The sequence below is a fragment of the Sipha flava genome, unplaced genomic scaffold (genome assembly GCF_003268045.1).
Source record: "Sipha flava isolate LNK unplaced genomic scaffold, YSA_version1 284_pilon_pilon, whole genome shotgun sequence".
Classification (NCBI taxonomy): domain Eukaryota; kingdom Metazoa; phylum Arthropoda; class Insecta; order Hemiptera; family Aphididae; genus Sipha; species Sipha flava.
In genome coordinates this window covers 78,696-103,489 of record NW_020272951.1, presented here as the reverse complement: position 1 = coordinate 103,489, position 24,794 = coordinate 78,696, and the positions used below count along the sequence as shown (strand labels likewise).

At 29.1% G+C, this 24,794-nt stretch overlaps 1 protein-coding gene across 6 annotated transcripts in view; it reads left to right on the top strand.

Annotated features, from left to right (window-relative positions):
* The window catches only part of LOC112685608 (fat-like cadherin-related tumor suppressor homolog), a 129,602-nt gene that overhangs the window by 75,107 nt on the left and 29,701 nt on the right, over positions 1 to 24,794 (top strand). The gene's annotated exons all lie outside the window — the stretch shown is intronic.

Here is a 24,794-nt window from a genome sequence, read left to right as displayed (position 1 = left end):
TGTTTATAAAAAACTTAATAATAGACCACCTCATCGTGAACACTTCATTTCTACTCCCAAATCTCATATTAACTTTCCTAAATCCACCTTAAATTCCAATACTGATAAACCATCATATTCCGAAGCTACTTCCGCCAATTATAAACACTCCCACTTATCTCCTAATATAGAAACTTAATTTACTTCTTTTTAACCGAATTCACTGCGATTATAAAACCCCTCCTGTCACTCCTTACGTCATTATTAAATAAAGGTCAATTGTAATTTCATATATCATTGTACGTACATTAAATTGTGTACCATTTCATTTCATATTCTTATCTAATTACCTAATTATCGATTTTATACTACAATATTATTCCTAAGTTATAATTGTATTTTATGTTTACCTGTTAGCCGAATAGCTACAACCACATCTCTAGATATTAAAATAAGAAACTTTCTATGGTAATGCTTATCTATATTATAATTAAATATCCTCGATATTTTTATTTTCATTATAATAATTGTGTTTATTTTTCTTATCTTGTTATGTTTTTATATATTAATTGTGAAATTTAACATTATTTTAATTGTTGATTTGTAATAGTTAAAAAAAAAATGTTCAAGCTTGCACCAATTTTATTCTGTAAATGTTGAAATAAATCGTATATCTACAAAGTTTCAATAAAAAATCATACGTTTGTACAAAATAATATTCGAAATCACCGAACTTAATATCGCGCATACGTTGAATAGGGGTGCGCGATTATTATTTCTTTTTAAAATAATTGATTGTTCTTAAAATACTTTATAATAATCGATTAATTGATTATTATTGATTTATATCATAATTGTTTATCAACCATATCAATTTCGAATCGATTAATCGATATGTGACTTAATCAATTTATATACTTACAATCAATCAATTTAAGAATTTAGCAGATAGGATCATTATAGTTGAAATAAACATTAAACCTATCTAATCATTTTAGAACTTTCAATTTTGAATGGACTACTGACAGTGCTACATTTAGACGTTCCCCCCCGCGCTCTAAATAAAATTGGTCACACCATGGCTAAGGTCTACCCACGGGCCACAAGTAATATGGGAGATAGATCATAGATCCTCGAGAATTTTTTAAATCTTGAGAAAAAAATCTAATCTAATCTAATAATATTGTTTAATCATTTTACGACCCACTCGCCCTTTCCCGGAAGTAAATCTATAATGATGTCAAATAATACACAATAGTAATATAATAGTAATATATTAATATTTTAATAATTAAAGCTGATACATTTTTTTTATATGCTCCATAAATCATCTTTGATTATATATTTCTTAGGATTTTAAATGATATCAGCTAGACATAATTTATGCTAATAAAATATACCAATTTAGTTACATGTCTCACATAGGTATATATTAAAAGATTAGATAGGTACTTAGATAATTAGAATAGATATATTTAACAAACTAATACATTTTTATCGAATTGATAACTATTTTTTACCGTCATCCGATATTGCGATTAATCGATTAAGATCGATTTATCGATCGTTATAATCGCACACCCTTAACGTTGAATTAAGTTTATTAGGTTCCGCCTAATACTGTAACGAAACTATGGGACTTATAACGATTCTTCGATTACCAAGAAAGCCTTGACATATGCTCCCTTAGGGTCTTCTAACTTCTCATCTCTATATTATACCTATTATACATTCAATACTAAAAATCTTGGTGTTCTAATACACATGTTCACAAATAAAATAGTACAAAGAGTAAGTAAATCAGTGGTTGAGTGGGAGAGGGATTAAATCTACCCTCGGGTGTATAACGGTTTTAGTATGTACAAATGAAAATATATTGTGTGACCTTATTAATCCAAAGAGTTTGACGAATTGTGGGTAATAATACAAGAATGAAAAATGTGCGATGACTTAAAATTTAGGCTATATGTAAACAGCAGCCAAATTATTATTTTTCTAAAAATTGATATGTAAACTACTTCAAGAAAATAACATTATACTATACAATCTACGACAAAACCGATAAGAATATTATACAAGCTGTTATAATTTATTTTATATATCTACGATATTGTATACTATATGGTATCTAAATTATATACTTGTATACCTACCTACCTATGTGTACCTATGTACGTATATCGTTTAATTAATTATATTATGTGGCATCTGGCGTGTTCCCATGTTTTATTACCACTTATTTCTAATTCATATTTAAATTTATTTGACAGTATTGTTTGCCATTCTGGCTAAATATTGTTGAAAATTTTATCACGTAAAATTAAATATTTAACTTTTAACTACTTATACTGACATATAACACTAGTAAGTAGGTACTAACTTAGATTATTGAAATTAAAGGAACCGATATTTAGTACCTGTTTCGTTAAAACTTTAAAATACATTTGGATTTACCTTAACATTTTCTACGCAAGACGCAACATAACATAATTAATTAAACGATGTATGTACATAGGTACATATTACATACCATATAGTATATAATATAATATAATATGATAATATCTTAGATATATACAATACATTTCCGCAGGTTATGTAATGTTACATTTTTTCTTGCCGCAGTTTACATATCGACTTATAGAAAAAAGTTAATTTTACCGCTGTTTATCATCTCTTAAAATTGAAATGAGAATCTTTAGTTTACAACATAATTGCATTGGTGTACCCACTAGATCTACAATACCCGTGGATATATTATATTTTTAATTAATAATAACTAGTATCTTCAGTTTTCAATTTTGGTATAAAAATAAAGCTTTATTTATTAATATCTTAGCACGATAATATCGAAATTAAATTCATTAAATAAATAATGTATACTAAATATTAATAAAAAAAAAAAATGGTATATTTATATTTGTTTTATAATTTTATTTCTTCAAATTACATTTATAAATATTTACTTACATAAGCTATTACAATATAAATGGTAAATATTACGTGAACGTTTTATAAATTTATAAAAATAACTTATAACAAAGTATATGAATTATCATCAGTATGATGACGTATAAATATTGATCAAAAATATATATCTGTTCTCTTTTCTTAACTTTTGTTTAAAACAACATAATATAAAATTAAAATTTTATTAGTTGTAAACGAGTCCGTTTTGAATATTGCTCGTGTATTTCTCTTTTCTTTTTCTCTGTATGTGATCGTGGTATTCATACTTTTACATTAATTAATATGAAAAAACTCTTTGGTAAATTGTGCGTACATCGTCGTCGTGTTTACGAAAACTTAAAGAAAAATAAGTTCCCGGTCAGAAAACGTACAAAATTCTGTACGGGATTGGCCGTGTATAAATTAGCTCGCCCACGATCGACGCGCATCACCAGCAAGCCGGTTGTTCATGTGATAGGTAATAAGATGCCTTAATTCGTCCGTGTACAAGCAGTGCGTTGGCGTTTATAGGTTATATCTCCGGGACGATCATACGAGAAAAGTACGTTGTTGGCGAACCCAACATCAGCATTCTGCATCATCAGAACCGATCTGTGGACTGTGTATATAATAATATGGTAATACATACATATATAGTTTTGTAGAATAGTACAGCAATAATTATTCCGAACCATATGCCCTCATTTATATCATTGGTCAAAGGGTTAGGAGAGGAGATAAAGAGCTGAATTTTCCCTTGGGTAATTCGTCCGTAAGCATTCGTTGACGTATGGATCCATGTCCTTCACCCCACCTCCTACAACATTGGTGGTATTTCACGGTTCGCCGCGCCAAAGCTGCAGTAGTCGACTACTGCATGAGCGTGTATTTAGTACATTATTACTAAAATTTGCAATTTTTCGTGCTGCCGCTGAATTTCAAATAAACGTTTGTAGTCTATAGCGTAATCTATCGTTAAAATTGAATCTACGTGGTTTTATATCTTCTGAAAATTTAATTAAATGTATAATCGAAATTACGTATATTTTTTTTTGGTATTCTAGAATATACTAATTCTATGATATTTGCATATGTTAGTAACTTTTTTGTGACACAAAAAAACACGATTTTATTATTATTACAAATTGTCTTCAAACTTCGCAGTACACATAATTTTATGTGCTGCATTTAAACATATGGAAATGACCTATTATTTTATGTAAATTATATTCTTGTATACACATTATTTTTATTATTATTATTATTATTATTATTATTATTATTTTTATTATATTAACGTAATTAATCATGGGGTGTTTCCATTTTCACATTTTCTTGACGTTGTTATTGGTTAAAAGGAAAATGACCCTCGTGATGCTCGATGCACCCACGATCGACAGCAGAGCTTTGCTGGCAACACCGACCGGATTAACGGAAATCGTTCTTGCTCTTAGGCGTGCGTGCGTATGCCCATCGATCCATACCCTCGTAATTGTCAATTTCGGCCAGTTTTCATTGTGTATATATGTGTAATATATGACTGCAGTGTGTATTAAAATTGCTGCAGCAGAAATCGTCAATCATAATATGTCGATATTTATACGGTGTTCTGTAGTAGCACCATTTATTGGTTATATAGGAAGGAACAATCTGTGATCTGCTACCGAGTCAAAGGGTGTATATCTCCTATTCATCACTCGTTGGGAGATTAAATAATGATTCAGCAGCGCGTTGATGTTGATGATGATGATGATGATGATAGTGGTGGTGGTGGTGGTGGTGGTGGTGTTAGGCTACCTCAAACCCATTAACTGCTGTTCGCCCTTTTCATGATCGACATTAATTTCTCAAATTAACCAAACGATCTATACCACGATATTGATATGACATACATTAAATGCAACAATATATTTCAAGTATAAACTGCCTGCAGTCCTGCACCTATTTTTTCATTGTATTATATTACTACATTAATTTATAGATCATCTCTTAAGCTGAGTTCAGTTGTATTTGAATTAGATTTGCAGAGGACATTCAACGTGACACATTATATAGGCCCGGTTTTATCGTTGTTTTTTTTTTTTATATATGGATACATAATATTTTATTTTGTATAGTCAATTATTTCTTTCGCACATTCTTATATTCTGCATTGATGTATTAGACGAGACGTGTATTCAAATAATAATTTATTTGACCCCGTCACATATTGCGACGTACCTACTTACCCATAATACAATATGTGAACTTTTATGAAATTCTTAATTTTTGAGGAGCTAATCATAAAACTTCTTAAGCTCTAATTTTAATCTATGTACGTTGTTTACTCAAATTATTTTCAAGAAAATGAAATGATTAAATGTCACAATAATGAATGCATTTTTAATTTCCCATCCACCCTGTCGGTGTTATGAAATACTTTTACATTATTTAACGTTCACGTGGTATGTAAAGCACAATTTTCTCAAATATTCTACCATTGATTAAATAATTTATATTAAAGCTTGATGAACTTAACTATATACAACTAGGAACGTTTGTGCCGTCTAGCTAATTATAGTTTAACTTTAAAAAAATAAAATAAAAATTAAATTATACAATAACAATAATAATAATCGATACACAAATGCCAAGATGACAATATGTATCTGGAGCCTTTGGATGAAATATATTGTTGATGAAAATTTTTCTTTTATTCAAACCTCTGGGGTGACAGCAAATACTGGCATCAAAATAAAGTGATGTCCTAGATATAGTAGGATATTTCTTCGATCCTTCTTTTCCGTTCAGTGGTACTAAATTACATTGAGCACTGCAATCGTCGTTTCTTGGCAAAGGGTGTTGGCAGCCGTATATGTTAATGAGTCAATTGTGTTTTTAATCTCATGCGCCCCCTAATTACCATAACGTAGAAATCGCTACTTATTTAATGTTAAATTGTAAGAGCACATAGATTTTTATTTTTTAACAAATTGTACCTAATATTTGAAACACTAATCATTTTTAACCATGGTGATTATGTTCGATAATTCCATCAACATTAGCTAAAACACTATATAAAATAATATTTAAGTATATTAATTTTAGAAAGTATTACATAGGATATTCAACTTACTATTAGCCACAACTCTACAAAGGTTAGTGACAAACTACAGAAATTCTATATCTAACAGCGAAAGATATTAACATTTCCTTAGTCGTGCTTAAATTTTATACCGTTTACCCTCCCCTCCTCCTTAGCCGAATTATGTGTTGCTTTATCTTGTTATAAATAAAAACTTTGAAAAAAAAATTCATAGGTATATATTCTTTATTTCAGACCACCTTTATATTAAATAACTAAATACATTATAATAGCTAAGAAGTGTCTTTTCATAGTATTTCATCACGTATTTAGTTTATTCAATCATTTTTTTTTTGACGACATTTTAATATCAAACTGTCATAATAAAATATAATTGTTATATACACAAAAAGAATCAAAATCCCTAGTTAATATTAAAATTTAAGGGTTGATAATAATAGTGTTTCAAAGAGATGAATAATCCGCTAATAAATTGGTCTATGTACCTATATATAAATCCTAGAGTGTATAAATGAACATAGATATGTTTGTACAATGAGTACTAATGAGTGTATTCATTATAATAAACACGATTATCTTAATGCATCATTAGTTTATACCTATTAATCGTAATTACTATTTAATAAATCAGTTTATTTATGGTGTTTTTCTTTAATGAAATTTAACCAATATTTTTCAGTTTTGTTTTTATGTCGGGTTGCGTAAAAACATATAAATAATGTATAAACAATAGAATGAAAATCTTTTTAAAATAAATGAATCGTGAATTTCGAAAAGGGCCCATCTCAAGTTTTTATCAAAATAAACTTTGGTACAGTGAAACCTCTGTATAGTGGACAGCCACGGGGAATTAAAAAATGTCCACTATAAGGAGTTGTCCACTATTGAGAAAACCTCTACATAGTGGACACTTATGAGAAATTACTAAATGTCCACTATAGGGAGACACTATAGAGAATTGGTTGTACATTGTACGTGAAAATATACATTGGAATATTAATTTATTATTTATTATATATTATTATTTATGTATTAAAAAATTAGTAAAAAAAATGCTTATAAAAATGTTCAATGATTATGTACAGTTAAAAAAATCTGTAATCTTTTTTTTGTGTAAATTTTTTTTGCTCTTCGCAATGAATTTTGAAATTGCTTACCATTGATAATGCGATTTCATCTTCTTTATTTTTAAATTATTTATTGTTTTCCAAACTTTTTCAAACGTTGGATTGTATATCGACTCGTATTCTTCTTCTTCTTCGGGTAGTTTGGTTTCTTTTTCACTCAAATTGTCTAGATTACAATTGACTAAATCTGATATTATTAATGTATTGTCTTCTGTAAGAATATTATTATTTATAGAAATATAGTCCTCAATTTCAACAGTACTCTGTACAAGTTCTAAGAATATGTTCAAATTTGTAACATTGTCATGTTCCATTACATACTCTGCTGTATCGGACGAAAAAAATCCCGACTTTTTAAAACAATTTTTGACTGTCTCTGGTTTTATATTCTTTAATGCGGTCTTTATCCAAAAAATTGCATCTAAAACGTTTATAGATTTGTTTTCTACATTCTGATCAATTTTAGATAAAATATGACGAAGTAATCGTTGGCGATAATGAACTTAAAAATGTTGAATTATTCCTTGATCTAGTGGTTGGCAAATCGAAGTTGTATTTGGAGGTAGGAATATTATTTTTATATTTTTTAAGTTTAATGTATCAGGATAAAAATAAAAATCTAAAAATAAAATAATTTTTCTATTTTCCATCTCCATTTTTTCTGTTAAAACACATTAGCTAGTCTGTCATTGAATCTCGATTCATCCCTGCTTTACGGTTAGCATTCTAATTGATACATTTATTCTTTTGAAACAACGTGGTTTTAGTGATTTTCCAATTATTAATGGAGTTTCAAATTCCCCGATCATATTTACACATAATAAAACAGTTAAACGATCTTTAGCTTTTTTACCTCCACGACAAATTTCGTTTTTTAAACACAATGTTTTATCAGGAAGTGTTCGAAAAAATAAACCCGTTTCATCACAATTGAATATATTTTTTGGTTCATAATCTGAAATTAATGTTTTCCATTTTTTAACCAGTTTACTACAACACTTGAATCAACAGAGTTACCTTCACCACATATATTTTTAAAAAAAATGTTATGACGTTGTCGGAATTGTTGAAGCCAACCATTTGAAGTTTTAAAACTTTCTAGACCTACCTCATTTGCAACTTTTCGTGTTTTTTCTTGGAGCAATGGTCCAGAAACAGGTAAATTATATGAATGGGCTCTACAAAACCATTCAAATGTAACTTTATCTACAAGTGCTCCATCCGATGTTTTCGAAAATTTTCTCCTCAAATCTTCATTGCCATTTTCAGCGTAATATTTTTCAAATTACACGCATCTTATAAAATGTTATTCACCTGTATTTTTCATTAAATAAGATGTTTTTTAGATAAATTAAAACAAAATATTTAAATTTACCTGTGACTTGCTTATGCAAAATCTTTCTGCTAGTACACGAAGACTTAGACCAGAGGTTCCCAAACTTTTTTTCCCCGTAGACCACGTGCCAATTTTTTCCATTTTCGTAGACCCCTAAAATTAAATTTATACAAATTCATCTAGGTGTTTTTTATAGATTACACGGAACTATTCACCTATGGAACGCAAATTTTTTTAAATAAAAAACGTGTTGTTTTTAATAATATCTTAATTTATTTAATAATGACAATATTCAAATAATTTTTTTTAATAATTAAAATTATAAGAAATACAAATTAAATGTAATAACATAGAAAAAATTCAAATTTAGCGTTAAAAAATTATATTTTTAATGGAAAGGGTGAGCCTGATGCTTTGAAAGTAAATTTTCAATATTTGGCTTTAAACTAGTCAGATTTAACCTCAAACCTCCTCTATCGGTAATTTCCAATCTGTTTCTTTTTTTTGTAAGAAGATTGACAACTGTGCTGAAACCCCTTTCAACGCAATATGATGAAGGAAAAGCTATCAAAAACTTTCTTGCGATACTCCATAAACCAGGATAAATAACAGGTATGTCTCTCTGAAGCCAGAATTGCTGATACCCATTTCTAAATTTTCCTTTAAGTTCTTCGTTAGTACTTATTCCGATCAGTTCTTCTTGTAATACGATATCCGATTCTTCAATGTCAATGTGTGGATTAATAATTCACTGTGGTATTTCCAATGTCAAAATATCCTCAAATCTGATTTTAAAGTCAGTGTGAAGGGCATTTAAATGTTGAACGTAAGCCGAAACGCCATCATCCTGACAGTTCATACGTGACAATTTGGGAAAGTGAGAAAATTCACGTCGTCCAATGTTTTGCTTCATTAAATTAATTCTGACCAGAAAAGCTGCGATGATTGATTTTGTTTTTATTAAATTTAAATTATCGCCTTGTAACTGCAAGTTAACCTCATTAAATTTAGAAAATAAATCTGTTAAACAAGCAATGTCTTGCTTCCTTTGGATCAAATTGTCTTTTAATGTAGGATCTTTATTATCCAAAAACTCTAAAACAGTCTCAAAAAGAAAAAAAAATCTTGTCAAACATAATCCTTTTGATAACCATCTTACTTCAGTGTGAAGGAGTAAGTAATCGATGAAAGGTGTCGTCATTTTCTTTACATAACTCTGCAAATAATCTAGAATTCAATGCGTTACTCCGAATTTTGTTTACTGCGTTTATGATAAGTTGAAGAGATTGATGTAACCTGGCACTTAGATTTTTAGCAACTAAATGTTGTCGATGGATTACACAGTGAATTGCAAACAGCCCGGGTACATACTGTTTTAAATGACTTAGAAAACCACGATAGCGCCCAACCATGGCAGGTGCTCCATCTGTTGCTGCTGATATTATATTTGTTAAAGGGATTGCTTTTTCCGTGAAATAATCTTTCAAAACATTGAATATGGATTCGCCTTTTGTGTCTTTAGTCAAAGTTCTTGCAAATAGCAGTTCTTCATGGATTTCTTGGTCCATAACAAAACGAACATATGCCAATAATAGTGCTTCATTACCAGGCAAAGTTGACTCATCTAGTTTTATTGAAAAATAGGTTGTTTGCAAATAATTACACAAATAACTTTCAACATCATGACTCATTTCATCAATACGTCTTTGAACTGTATTGTTGCTTAAAGGAATTTTTTTAAGTATATCATATGCAAGTCTGTGTAAAACAGTTTTTAAGACCTCTTCAATGGCTGGCAAAATTAGTTGTTCCCCGATAGTATGAGGCTTACCTGATTTTGCTATGAGTAGTAAGATATTGTAAGACGCCCGCAAGCCATCGTCGTCTTTTTTTTAACGTGGCAGCAAACATACTATCCATCGTGGGTCTCTTCTGAAATTTTTTTTTCAGTGTTTGAAAGTATTTTAATTCTTTACGTGTTTTTTCAGGGTGACACCTTTTCAGATGATCTTCTAGCTTGGATGGTTTCATAGCGTCGTTGCTTAAGACTTTGTTGCATAAAAGACACATAAGTAGGGTTTTGTCCGGCAATGATGGAATGAAGCCGAACTTCAAATAATCAATGCTATATTGCCTACATTTCTTTTTAGATTCAGCCATAATTAATAGCAGTTATATTTGTAAAAAAATCAACCGATTTATGAATTAATAAAACTTTGAAAAATGGCAAACGATGACGATGACGACGACGACGTATGATCGGTAATCGACTGTCACGGACGAACTAAATTACAAAACGTACAGTAATATATATTCCGACCATCGGCGTTGACCGATATCATGTTTCGATAAACAACCATTCTTATGGTACTGTAAGACCTAAAAATATACGGTTGAATGTGTAATGTGTATATTTAATCTTATCTTAACATTCCGATATTCACCTTAGACTCCATTAGTCGTTATCGACAATGTTCGTTATAATAATCGTTATCTTCGTCACACACATATTTTTCGTAAAAATGACGACACACGCATTTTGACTTATAACGCTCGTGGACCCCTATTTACACATGATGCACCCCCAACTTTCTTTTTCGTTGACATGGACCCCTTGCAGGTCAGAATCGACCCCAGGGGGTCGATATAGACCACTTTGGGAACCTCTGACTTAGACTTTCCGTTTCTTTAGTTTTAATAATATTTATTTTTTCTTCTAAGTTCAATCTTTTTCTTTTATTATTATTCATTTTAACGCAGGTACGTGTTCACACAATGTACACAACTAACGACAGAACACATAACCGAACCTTTAGTCATTTTTCGAATAGGAAAACCATTAAGATGATGAAATATGGACGAATGTATAAGAGATAAATATGGTATTTTTATTTCTTAAACATTTTCGATATGTCCATGTATTGTGTCCATTTATGAGAAGTAATTATTAATTTGGTACTAGCTTATTGTGTCCACGTTCACTATTAGGAGTGTCCACTATTAAGAGGTTATAACTTTTATTATATGCATACATTTTTTCCGGGGAACTTAGAATAATTCAAAATAAAATCAGTTTTATAGTTTTCTGAAAAACTTTTACATTCAGATATGATCCTTTCGAAATTTACGATTCAAATGTAAACAGATGTCGCGACGCGTTAATGGCGGCTATGTACTCTCCACTGATTATTATAACTATTATTATATTTTGATGAGTACTTTTTCACTAAGATTTTATAATCAAATTTTTACAAAACTCGCTGAGAAATCACTCTGAACCCATACGTATGTTTAAACAATTTGCAGGAAAAAAAAAATGAAGTGGTGCCAAATTTTCACACACGTGGTGTGTCAACGTCGTCATAAACTCATGACGTGGCGTGAATGTACGAATTGTGTACACGCTTAGTAAAAATAGTCGACGCTAAAATATTTATGAACGTGACAAACTAAAGGAATTCAGAGACATATTGGAATAAATTCGAAAGAAAAAAAATCATGTAACTACGAGAAAATATATCGATAACATCCCCTCATAAATTACAAAGACCTATGACGGTGCTTCAAATGTCGTCCGGTCTAGTTGATACGTCGCGGTGTATAAGAATACATACAACCTAACCGTAAAATTACCGTAGACTTGTCAAAAATGTTCATACATATTATTATTATTATTCGTCCCCACAGTTACGATGACTGCTTCTGAATCATATATGCAAGTAGCATTCTCTGCACACGCGACACATCATCTACTGCTGCGGCTGTGAAAAACGTATCCGATGTAAAGGGTGGCTGAGTGACTGGGGTGAGCTTGGCGTGAGTGACGATTTATTTCATTTTATAACACGTTTAGAATTCCCCTTCCTCTTGAGTAAGAACCAACTTGTACTGTAGTAGTGTGTGTATATATATATATATTATATTGGTGATATAATATTTACTTATGATATTTTAGAATATAGATCCAAAAATAGAACTCTAGTTAATGATTGTGAATTGTCTTATCTGACAATTGTATTGTTTTTTCCAAATGTACCATATACATTGTAGACAATTTGATAATTATATGGTTTTTTAATTTATTTTGAGTATTTTACGTCTTGATGACGAGAGTCAATATTGTCATTTTTAAAATTGGGTGATTCATTAAATAAAAATTTAATTTTTATATTTAATTCATATAAAATAATATTATACGAGTATATTACTAAGGAGCTCTACCCCTGTTCGCTATACTTGCAGACCCGGTCCCTTTTAACCAGTAAACTAATGTTGTAGGTTATATTTTAAATGTTGCTACAATTTTATATTTAAAAAATTATTATTTTATTTTAATTTAAATATACGAGTACAGTTTGTGCTTTGTGTGCATTATTATTTAACCTGATTTAGTCTTATTTAATCTATTTTAACTGTCTAATTTGAAAATGTGTTCTAGATTGGTCTTTTACAAAATATATATTCAAGATACAATCTGATTTATGATAATTATCGTAAATAATAATTATAATTTTTTAACCTTTAGTTTATTTTTAAATGTCGGTTGGGTCAAGTCTGGTTTCATTTTATGGTTCATCAGTCCGATCTGGTCTTGGTCTTAGTTAAAATGTATCAGTCCGGTCCGGGTTGTAAAAATAGACCGGGCAGAACTCTAGTATATTTAGAAGGAAATTACACTTACATTTGCGTACTATATGACGAGACTGTCCGTTTCTCAATTTAAATTTAATACACGGTGCACCCTTATTGGCATTAAATCGTAATTTTTTTTTCACGTGTCACACTCATATTTTGTACGTACTAGCATCCCACACTTAAGTGTATAATATTATGGTATACTATACTACCGCTCTGCTATTGGAGATTGAAAATGTGTGCATTCGGTCTACGGATCGATCCACATTATCATATTTACATCATGGGTCGAAAAAGTTCTTCGACTCGTGATGCTTGTATATTTACACAACTTTTAGGCATGTATAATATATACCTTGGTGGTTCCACCCATGCAATTCGTCGAATTTATACATTTTCCCTACCTATAGACGACAATAAAATTCTTTCAGATACATAATATAAATTATATATGTGTATATATATTTGAGAGTGTATAACTACGTAAATAATAATATGCAGGGCAAAGAAGAGCTTAACCGGAATACGATATCCGGTCGAACCATTATAACAATAATTCTTGTGTATAAACCACAACAACAGTCACAAATTCCACCTCCCTCAGCCATCGTTTCGTTCTTTATATAATCCGGATTATAACTGTACAATGTTTAAATGTACCCGAATACCGTCGAACGGCCACCATCGTTACTACTCTCATTCATGAATCGCAGAAAGTATTTTTTACACAGTACATAATATATAATTCCTATACACGTGTTTAGATATGTAAATGAAAACCGCGCAAAAATCATATAAATGTGTATATACTGCGGTCTCCTGCAGCAGTTATAGAGGAGTACTTTTTTATATGATTATACTATCTGATTGTTGTCCGCATTTGAATAGGCTTCATATAGTATGTTTTAATGACAAACCTACTACAAAAATTATACGTATATAACATAAATATGTACATATTTTTTCTGTGTGATAAAGGTTAAACTTTAACTTTAATCGCTATGACCTCGTTGTATGGTGTATGAAATTTCTATAATTATGCCGTTCTGGTTTATGTTAAAGTTTGCCCATAATCTACATATATTAGAAACTAAAAAAAACTTTTGACATTGTAAAATAAATTTCGTGTTAATATTTGGCCTCAGGCTACGTATAAAATTGTAAAACATATATATTAAATTCGGTGTACGTAGCACTCGTATATGCACGTAGTAATGCCGCAATGAACTCCAATTAAATATATATATATATACGTAATTATTATGTATAGCTACTAAAATTATTGCTATTTTGTATTTTATTTATTTGTTTATTTATCAGATCTATTATAGTGAAAATTTGCATATAACTTAGTACTATACGCTCGTAAAAACATCAATAAAATACATCAAACTATAAAACATACACTCTCCTCTTGCATAGACAAATGAACTCCGTTTTGAACTTTTACACTCGCACGCGAACGCCCCAATGCGTTAAGCATAATACATATTATATACATAAATTGTAGAGACAAAATTATTGTTCCACACTCCTCGGTTAGGAATACGCAAGAATGAGCTTCTACGTGATATGCTTTTTTAAATTTTTAAATTATTTTTACTTGGATTATTTTCACGGGAATATACATTTACCGCTACCTGAAGCACTGCTTAACAGCATTTCAAGGTGGCAGCAGGGTATTACCAATGTTTCAGAAAAAAAATTGTACAACCTTGTCGTGTAATGTTATTTTTCATCATACGTTATCATTTTGATTTAGTTAATAATATACTTGATTTTAATTTTACAAAATATTTGTATAACTAAAACGTATTTAATCATAATTTGTTATGTTTATATATTTTTTTATTTTAATTATTTTGATTTTATAAACTATGAAATGAGATACATTTTATTAAATTAAAATTGTCATTGCGGTATTTTAAAAATATAAAAATATAGAAAAATAATTTTGATAAAGGTTGTGTGCGGGGAAATTTCTTCAATTGTCTATACCAATGGTATATATATATATATGCTTGAATACTTTTCAAAGCCAAGCTCTTTAATTGTTTGAGATGACAAAATCCCGGCATTACCTTTTTTTATAATAAGCAACTTACGTCACTTTTCAACTCTATATGTGCATGTATCGATCGGTGGTTAACTTCTTTGACTTTACTCCTGATTCGCCATGATTTAATAGAATATCCGATGAAATAATTAGTACGCGATGTTTTCCTCGGCTCATTTTTCTTTTTGCTTTGGTTTATCAACGACGACTACAGATGAATTATTTTTAACCATGTTTTGTTTAAAATTAAATTAAAAAAATAATAAATATATATTTCAGTCTAATAACTATAATAATCGTAACAGTGCGCGTTAAACGTATGTTGGCCATATAAAATCGATGAACGGTAGTATTTTAATCGCATACATTGTGTATGTGTATATAAGGGGTAGCTTAAAGGTTTAAGTAAAACATTGTCGCAAAAACCAGTGTATGTAGGTGTGTCACACCTTGTAACGGTTGTTTGCTGACAAAATTTACTGTTTAACATAGAAAGAAAATAGTTTTTTTTTGTTCACTCTATATTTCACTATCGCTTATAAAACATGTAAATTTATGTTTTCGATGTACATTTTTACGCAGAAGGTCTGCTGTGGCAAAAGAACAACAAACGCTCTCTACTTTCGACGTGTTTCCAAGGCGCGCTTATTGGATTTCAGACGCCGTAGGCGGCAAGCACAGTAAAGAGACCGTCAGCGGCAACGGCGATTCTATGGTTTTTCTATGAGGGAAAAAATAATAAACGTATTGTGTTTCATAAATCTAAAGGTTCGCCTCGAGAGGCCGTCAAAAATCTCCAATCTCCGTCCGACAACGCACGATGGTGACGTTGGGTTTCAGTCGAGGCAAAAGGGATGTAATAATATTTATATACATACATATATATATATATATATATATATAATGCTACTCATTATTGTTATTTAATTAAAAGAAGAATTGTTTGGTGGAGTGTAATTCTTTTTTTTTTTCTATTGTGATTTTGCGTCCTTTGCTCGAGAAATAATTATTGTTTTCACAATTTTCGTACAACGTATGGATATTATAACATAACGAATAACACCCCACAACAGTTGAGTTAATGTTTTAAGAAATATAAAGTTGAAAACTTTCATCAACCAATGGTTCAAACATTTTTCAACAATCCTACCTCGACATCGCTCTTCTGTTCAAAATTTTTCATGCATATATTTCCCACTTGTTTGTTTATGATTTAATAATATTTACAGAATGGTCGTTAAAATATATAATAATAATATGAACTATTATAGAGTTTAATTTTACTACAAATTTTCAATGGAAAATACTCGTACTCGTGAGAGTATTACAAAAAATTATCTTTACCGGACTAATGACTAACTTTGTCAAAGGACGAAGAATTCTTAGCTTAAACTTACTTTAAAATAAAATAAAAAAATAAACTCCAATACTGCAAAGGTAGTATAGGAGATACAGGAAAAAAGGCCAGCTGGGAAGAAACAAATTGGTGTAGTGGAAGAAGATTTAAGTGCATTGGGAGTTGTAGATACAAATGGTAACGAAATATTTCTAGTAGTATAGCTACTCTACGTTAGAAAATAAAAGATAAAAATAAGACAGTATTTACGTAAATTTTATTAAATGTATGAAAAAATATTTTATTTGGGCTGCTTATTTGTTTATCTTGATTTTGTGAAGTTTTACGCAGCTAGTGTATGTATGACGTGTACTGACAAAGTTCATTATTACGCGTCATTTGATCGTTCCGACCGATTTTCACTCGAATGATGTAATTTCGATTTTGGTTTTCATTAACCTGATATAATACTCATTGAAAGACAATTTTTTTATCCTTGCAGGGTTCTGTCCGTGTTTGTCCCCATAATCACCGTACTATGATGAATATGATGGTATTCAAAATTACGTTGAAATTTTATTTTAAATTATATCGAGATTACCCGGAAAATGGTTAGTCAAAACTTGAAAACTGAATATGTCGCATCGCCCTTGGAAGTAATAGTAATAATAACAATCAATAAATTTGCTTGTAATGCGTAACAGAAATGATTCCTTAGACGATATTTTTTTAACGTATCTGTTTGGCGTATTATACCTTTCAGAAATTAATGCACTAGTCACGGTACAGTTATTGTACTCAAACAAGAATTTAAAATTATTTCCGCCGTCCTTAAATCTACACCATCATATAATATACTTGATTAAAAACGCCATTACTCGCAAGTTATAATAAATTAGTCACAAACCTGCATCATCGCATAAATTTGTAATCGTTTTCGTTCTCAACCGAATTTTAAGTCAGATTTATCAGTTAGAGTTTTATTTTTATATTTATTTTTTATTTTTATGTATAACCCACGTGCTCCGTATATGACGCAAAATAACCTCGGACAATCAGCATTTAATTTTTTAATTTTATGTATGCATCCGAATATACAGATTTGACGCAACCTGGTCTTATATGACGCGATACCATTAAAATACAGAATCACGAACCTCGGTGAAGACTAATAAATGTCCACAACCTACGAACTAGATATATTATGTAACGCATACTGGCACGCTCAGGCTATAATTATTATTATTATTATTATTATTATTATAATTATTATAATAATTCCTTTTAAACTTTGGTCCAATTGTACACCTTTTATTATAAAATATTTTTATTACTAGCTATTGATTGTTTTCTTTATATATTAGTCGGGTATGAAATACAAGTTTATATATAGTATTATAGTTAAATGATTGAGATGATTACTGAACTCTCCAAACCGTTTAAATAAAACCTCGATTTATATATAGGTTATATTTTATAGATAAAAATGTCTATGTAAATAAACATTAAAAATGGAATTGTATTTTATATGTTTTCAGTTTATTAGTATAAAAATATAAATTTACATTTACCTTGAATAAATATTTGTTGTATTAAAATTCTTTAAAATGACTGTGCTATTCTAATTACCTGCAACTTGAATTAAAATATAAGCTTTTTAAATTAAACTCTTATGAAATTGAAGAACGCAATTATAAATTGAATGTAATACTTAAGCTAAATTTGTATTGTAAAAGTTCTTACGAATTATAGCCGTCGTATTTTAATAGAAATAAGTTTTCTTTTGATCAATTAATTTATGTTATTGAAAGGTAATCAATAATACATTTATTACTCTGATAATTACTGTGTCTAAAACTCTGAGAAACGTTTTTATTTGTTCTATACTTTCTGCTGGATATCATTTCGTTTTATAAAAAAAATAAAAATAAAAATAAATAAAAAGGTTTGGTCAATTTATTTTTATTTTTTACCTCTCAAAAGTTCGTTTTTCATCTCGACAAAAAAAAAAATGAAAAAGAACGTAGGATTTACGCATTACATGGGTTGTAAACTAGACCTATGGGACTTGTCTACGATCATAAACGGGTATATTATAATCCGAATTTAAGCTTGTTGCTCAATTTGGATTTACGATGGCTAAAGGTAACTTAGCTAAAGATTTATGCAGCAATGTTGTTACAATACGTATACCATTAATAATATAATATATATTAAGTTCAAGGAGATTAAAGAATATTTCATTTTCCTATGAGTATTGCTACTATTATATTTAAAAACTTTACAAACATTGTAAAACTCGGAAGTGATCATTTATATATTTGATATTAATATTTTATAATTAACTAAAAAAAAAATATTACACTGACTACATTTATGACAGAGAATAATATTATATTACTGAAGATTGTAAATTGTTTGCTACCAAATTCAAACAGATTTTATGCTATAGTGGTTTTTAGTAGATCATACACACAAATTTAGGTACTTATTTGAGGTTTGAAAATTTATCTCGTGCCCCGTCGTTGAACCGAGATTAGTCAAAATTAATCCAGTAGGAGCGTGGACAATAAATAAGGAGTAAATATATGAAATAATCAATGCGTACTTTACTTTAGTGAATGTTTTGTTATTATTATGTTCTTTGTTGTCAGTATATTAATTTAGGAAAATGTTGTTTTATGTAAAACATTGAACATATACAAAAAGCAGTTTTTTTTTTTTTTTTTTTTTTTTTTATTGAACTTGAGTTTCGACGACAATGGCCATTAGATTTTTTTGATGAATATTTACATTATTTTACAATACGTTTGATAATTACAATATGGCAATTTATGACTAATTATTATTACTAACGTTATATATATTTAAATATTTCTGTGCTCTTGGGAAATTCGATGATGCTCTCAGGTTGGTATTCAGGACCAATTGTTTCGAAGAGTTTCTTGGCTATCTTGTATTTTTTCTTTTTCTTTGTATGCTTTGCGTTCCGTCATTATGTGTTTAACCGTCAGTACCGCTCCACATTCAAAGTGCATTCGATTTGTGGTTAGTTTTGCATGGGGTGCAATTATTTATAAGTAAACAATATGTAGATATAAACAAACTATACTGTGCTTTAATTTTAGGCTAATCTATGTTATCCATTTTATACGTTTATATCTCAATTTGGACATTGTTAACACGCTAGGATTTTTTTTAATTTACTGAAGTATAATTATTCACAATTATTATAAACCACGTTATAAAGTTTTTATTGATAAATATCGACTCTACTAAATCTGTATAAATATAATTTAAATTAATCAAAACAAATATTTGTAAAATATCTGTTATTTAACTAGTTATTGAAAAATTTAAGAAAGGAAATGTGTTTGTTAATAACGGCACGTTATATAGGCAAACTCAATACATTTGGGTCATAGGAACGTCAATCAATGATAATAAATTACATTGTTGGTATGTCTATTATATTGAAAATGATTATTATTATAATACTATATTTGAATGAATTAATTGATTTAATTTGACTCTTATCGTATACATTTCATAAAATAAGAAAAGCATAATAAATTGTAATTTAGTAAAATTGTATCTATTACTTAGATATATATATATATGACAAAAATAAAAATACATGACAAATAGAAAATTATTTAATGAGAAGGTTTTTTTTTTTTTTAACTGATATTATTATCAAATATGTTATTCTGTATTATCAGAATTAATATGTAATTGTGTAATTTTAGATTCTAAGATTAACAAGAAATCTAAAATATTTATAATAATTTTGATTTGGGTAAAAGAACATAACAAAAATCACGAAAATCCGCTACTTTGTTTTAGTCAAAAAATTGATATCGTTTTCAATTTTTATATGTACTTAATGCTTAAAAATTTGAACATTGTAAATGTATAAGCGTTACAAAACGAAGCGAGATATTTTAATGAATTTTTATTAAACTATTCTAGTCATGTTGTTAAAGACATTTCATAGTTTCGAAGTATATTAATGAATTTTCTGCTATTTATAGGTGTTTGAAAATTTTCGGATATTCCCAAATTTTAAATGCCTTTTTTTTGCAAAAGTTAGAACATTAAAAGTTTAATTTATCTTATTAGGAAATTTGATTCTTTTTAATATACCAACCAACTTCAGAAATATAAACTAATTCACTTGACCTCTTTTGCTTAGAATCGTTTTTTCGAGAGCAATGGTTCATTGGTTTCAAGTTAAAAAGACCAATAAAGCAATGCCATTCACTCATATCTGTATTTTATCTTCCGTGGTGTCTCATCGGACCTGAGAGTCTCGCCCTTTTTAAATTTTATTATTTAAAACATATAAGCTAAAACATTTAATACATTTAAAAGTATCTTAAATATATTAATTTTACTAAATTTATTAGATTTTAAGCTTAGTGATTTATTTTTGTTATTTACCATATATTCTTATTTCCTCAATACTTGATTTTGCTTGATTTGAATCTTTTAAATCGCACTTTTGAATGCAAATTACAAAATGTTTAAATATACGAGGCGTCCCCTCCGCCAATCGACATCTGGCGGAGCTCATTCGGATGCTCAGTCTTGACGTGGCAGCCGTTTTCAATGGAGGTACCTGTTGTCGCTCCCGCCAGGTGTGAATTACGTTCAGTCATTAAGTTTTTGCATGCAAAAAAAATTCCACCTACAGAAATTCATCGTCAATTGGAAGAAGTGTATGGTGAGAAATACATGGATGTGAAAAACGTTCGAAAATTTAGAGAATTTTCTACTGGCCGCCTAAGCGTCCACGATGAGGAGTGCAGCGGCAGGAAGTCACAATCGGACGAAACAGTGCGGAAAGTTGAGGAGCTTGTGCTGGAAGATCGCAGGTTGACTCTCAATGAGACCAAAATTGAATGAATAGAGTCTCTACTGTACACTTCTTGAAGTTTTTCGGCCAACTCATTGAGAGAATATAATATTTAATAAAAACTAAATCAGTTTTACATTTTGTTCTAACAAAGTTAGAAATCTGTTAGTTATACCAACAAAATAATTTTTTTTTTTTCGATATTGATAGAAAAATGAAAATCTCTAAAAAGTTTTGCAGAAGACTTTATAGATATTTGTAGAATAAAAATTAAACATAGAATATTTTTAATTTATAACAATTTAACCATACAAACTGATAAACATAAAAATTTGCTACAACCATTTTATCCCGTTTGAAAATAAATTTTTTTTTTAATTTATGCTGAAATTAATCCATGCTTTTATGGATTTATATTATAAATTATAACATAACTATATATAACATACATATATATATATATATATATATATATATATATATATAAATATAACTTATAATACTCCTCTTTTCGGGTTTGTCCATATCTTCTGCTATTAATCAATATATGTCATAAACAAACATATGAGAAAACGGTAAGACCACCTCTGTCAAAAGATAGATAACAAGAGCTGAGTCAATTAGTATAAACACAGGTCAAAAACAATTAAAGCAATCTGTATATTTCTTCCATCAGCGACACCGTTAACATACATTCTGAAAACCCATTGTAGATTCCGATACATTAACACACAACTGAAGACATGGGTTTATTCGAAAAAAATAATCAATAATTATATAGGTACTTGTAAAAGTTCAAAATTTTAATGATTTTAATTTGTTTATTTCATTCATAAAAATAAATTGTATTTGATCTTATTGAAACTGGTGGAAAACAAATATGATTTAAAATAAAATGTTTTCGATGATTTTCCTCGTGCCGCACGTGGGGATAGTTTTTTTTTTATCGCATAATGTATACATGTGTGTTTGTGTAATATATACACATATATTTATAAGCTTTGGAAAAAATAAATAAATATTTTTTACGTTCAAAGATTTAGAAAATGAGAACTTCCATTTTAAATCAGATGGAAAAATATAAGTCGGCCAAGTAAAATTGATTTAAAAAGGTTACCATTCTTAGATACCTTTTTGGTGGATAAAATACCGTAAAGGTATGGTAAATGTAGGCCATTATCTTTTCTTGGTATAGGATGATACCGTATTTCATTTTAAGCATTATTCTTGTATTTCAGAAAATCATAGTTGATTCTACTTATTCCCATTTAAGTACAAAGTATTTGAGAGTAAGCGTTATACCACTTGGTTGAATAATAATATAACAACGGGTGACAATCACCGTCGTTAAAATACTTCGTGTTTGGTTATTATACCTATAGTTTTTATGTGTAGTTTATTGTTCAAACTATATATACGTATAAACTTGTAAACATACAGCAAAACTCGCATATCCTTGTTGTTGATTTTTTTCTAATTTTAAACTTAAAAAAAATAATGAAAGTTCATACATCGAATAAGCTACTCTGAAATCAATAAAATTATCAAAGTTCATAATATATATGTATGTATGTATGTATTTATAACACTAAATTTATCTAAAATTACTTAAGGTTTTGTTTCAAGTTTTGATTACATAGGCTCAACAAAATATGTACATTAAACTTGTACAAAGTTTATTTTTTTTTTTTTCAGCTAAAACGTACTACTCACGAACAAATATTATAAGTTATAACGACTTAATTATTTCTCATCATCGTTATTCGTCATATTAAATGTTATTGCTTGTACCATGGTAAATCGACTATTGATTTGGGTTTTACATAACATTAAATCATTTTATCTTGTAATAATTAACTTAATCTAACCAATAAAAAAGGAAAAATGTTTATAATTAACTGTGGAAATACCTATTTTGAAATAATTTAAAAAGTTTAACCCAAGAAATAAATTTTCATTAAAATTCATCAGGTTTCTTTTTGATGCAAAACTGTTATAATTATGCAATGGAACCAACCTTAGAATTAACTTTTTTTTAACAGTTTACAATATAAATTTTATTAATTACGAAATCATTATAATACCTGTGTTGTATGACATAAACTCGAAAACTGTACACGTTTTTATAATTTTGTAAGCTTATTACTTTTAACATCAAATTGCTTTAAATGCCTCTAGTAAAATAATATTTATTTTATTTTATCAGCTTCATATTATTATTTTAAATTTGTAGCTAATGAGAGATAAATCCTAACGTTTCATAATTATGAAACATATGTATATATATATATATATATATATATATATATGTATATATATATATATATATACTAATAATTACTGTTATCTTTAAATTTAATAATTATAATTCAAATAAAAATATTTACTAAAAGTTTGTGTGCACTTGAACTACTTTATTTAAGTAATTGCATGTATTAGTATAATATTTAAGATTTAAAGATTTTAAAACTTTAAGCTAATAAGCAAAATAAATATTTATTTTACCCAAAGTTTTTTTCTGCTATCTTACATTTTAATAAGGTATAAAGGCTTACACAAATAATAATATTCAAGTTTCAGTCGGTGGAGAAAAAATGATAACGTACCTTATTAAGTTTATTCCAATGGTATTTAAAGTATATTTTTACCGTTTGCACTGCCAAAGATTTATTGAGGAATGTCTTGTGATTGTTTATCTTATAGTTTAAAAATTTAACTCAAGGAATTCGTTATTAAATATTAATAAGAAATTTAAAGATTTTTGATGGCGGTGATAAAACTTATGCAAAGAGGTACGTTGCGGTATCTGGTAATAATATACGGTATGCCCTACGTAAAAAAAAAGTAACCAAATTCTACCCGCGAGCATTATATGCGATCACTTGATTTGTAGAGGTCGAAACGTGCTGTAAGTAGATTCGGCCGGTTAAATGGAAGATATTTCTTACCTAGAAAGAGAAAAATCATTAAATAGCATCTCACCTGGTGTATTTGTTTGAATTTAATGAGCGGCGAACAACCAAAACCACATCCGATGGTGGTAAATCAGTACGTTTCGACCTCATGGTAATCGATTAGTGGCGTCGGTGGTGGTAATACCTATATACTAGTCGTGGTGGCGGTAGTGTCCGGATCTGCTTCTTCGGTCGGGGATCCGTTCAATTGCTGGAATTAATCTGCCTGACTTACCTTCGGGACTCTCTATCAAAAACTTTTCCACCGTAGCTCGTCTCTTTGACTCACTTCGTGATAAACATAATAGTCATGACGATAATGATAATAATGAAGATCGTAATTTTTGTTATGGCCCACTTTACCTACAAACTGATTTTGGGAGTTAAATAAGTGTACACATGTAAGCAAAAGAAACAGATCCAAGGTAAAGATCTCTCTCTCTCTCTCTCTCTCTCTCTCTCTCTCTCTCTCTCTCTCT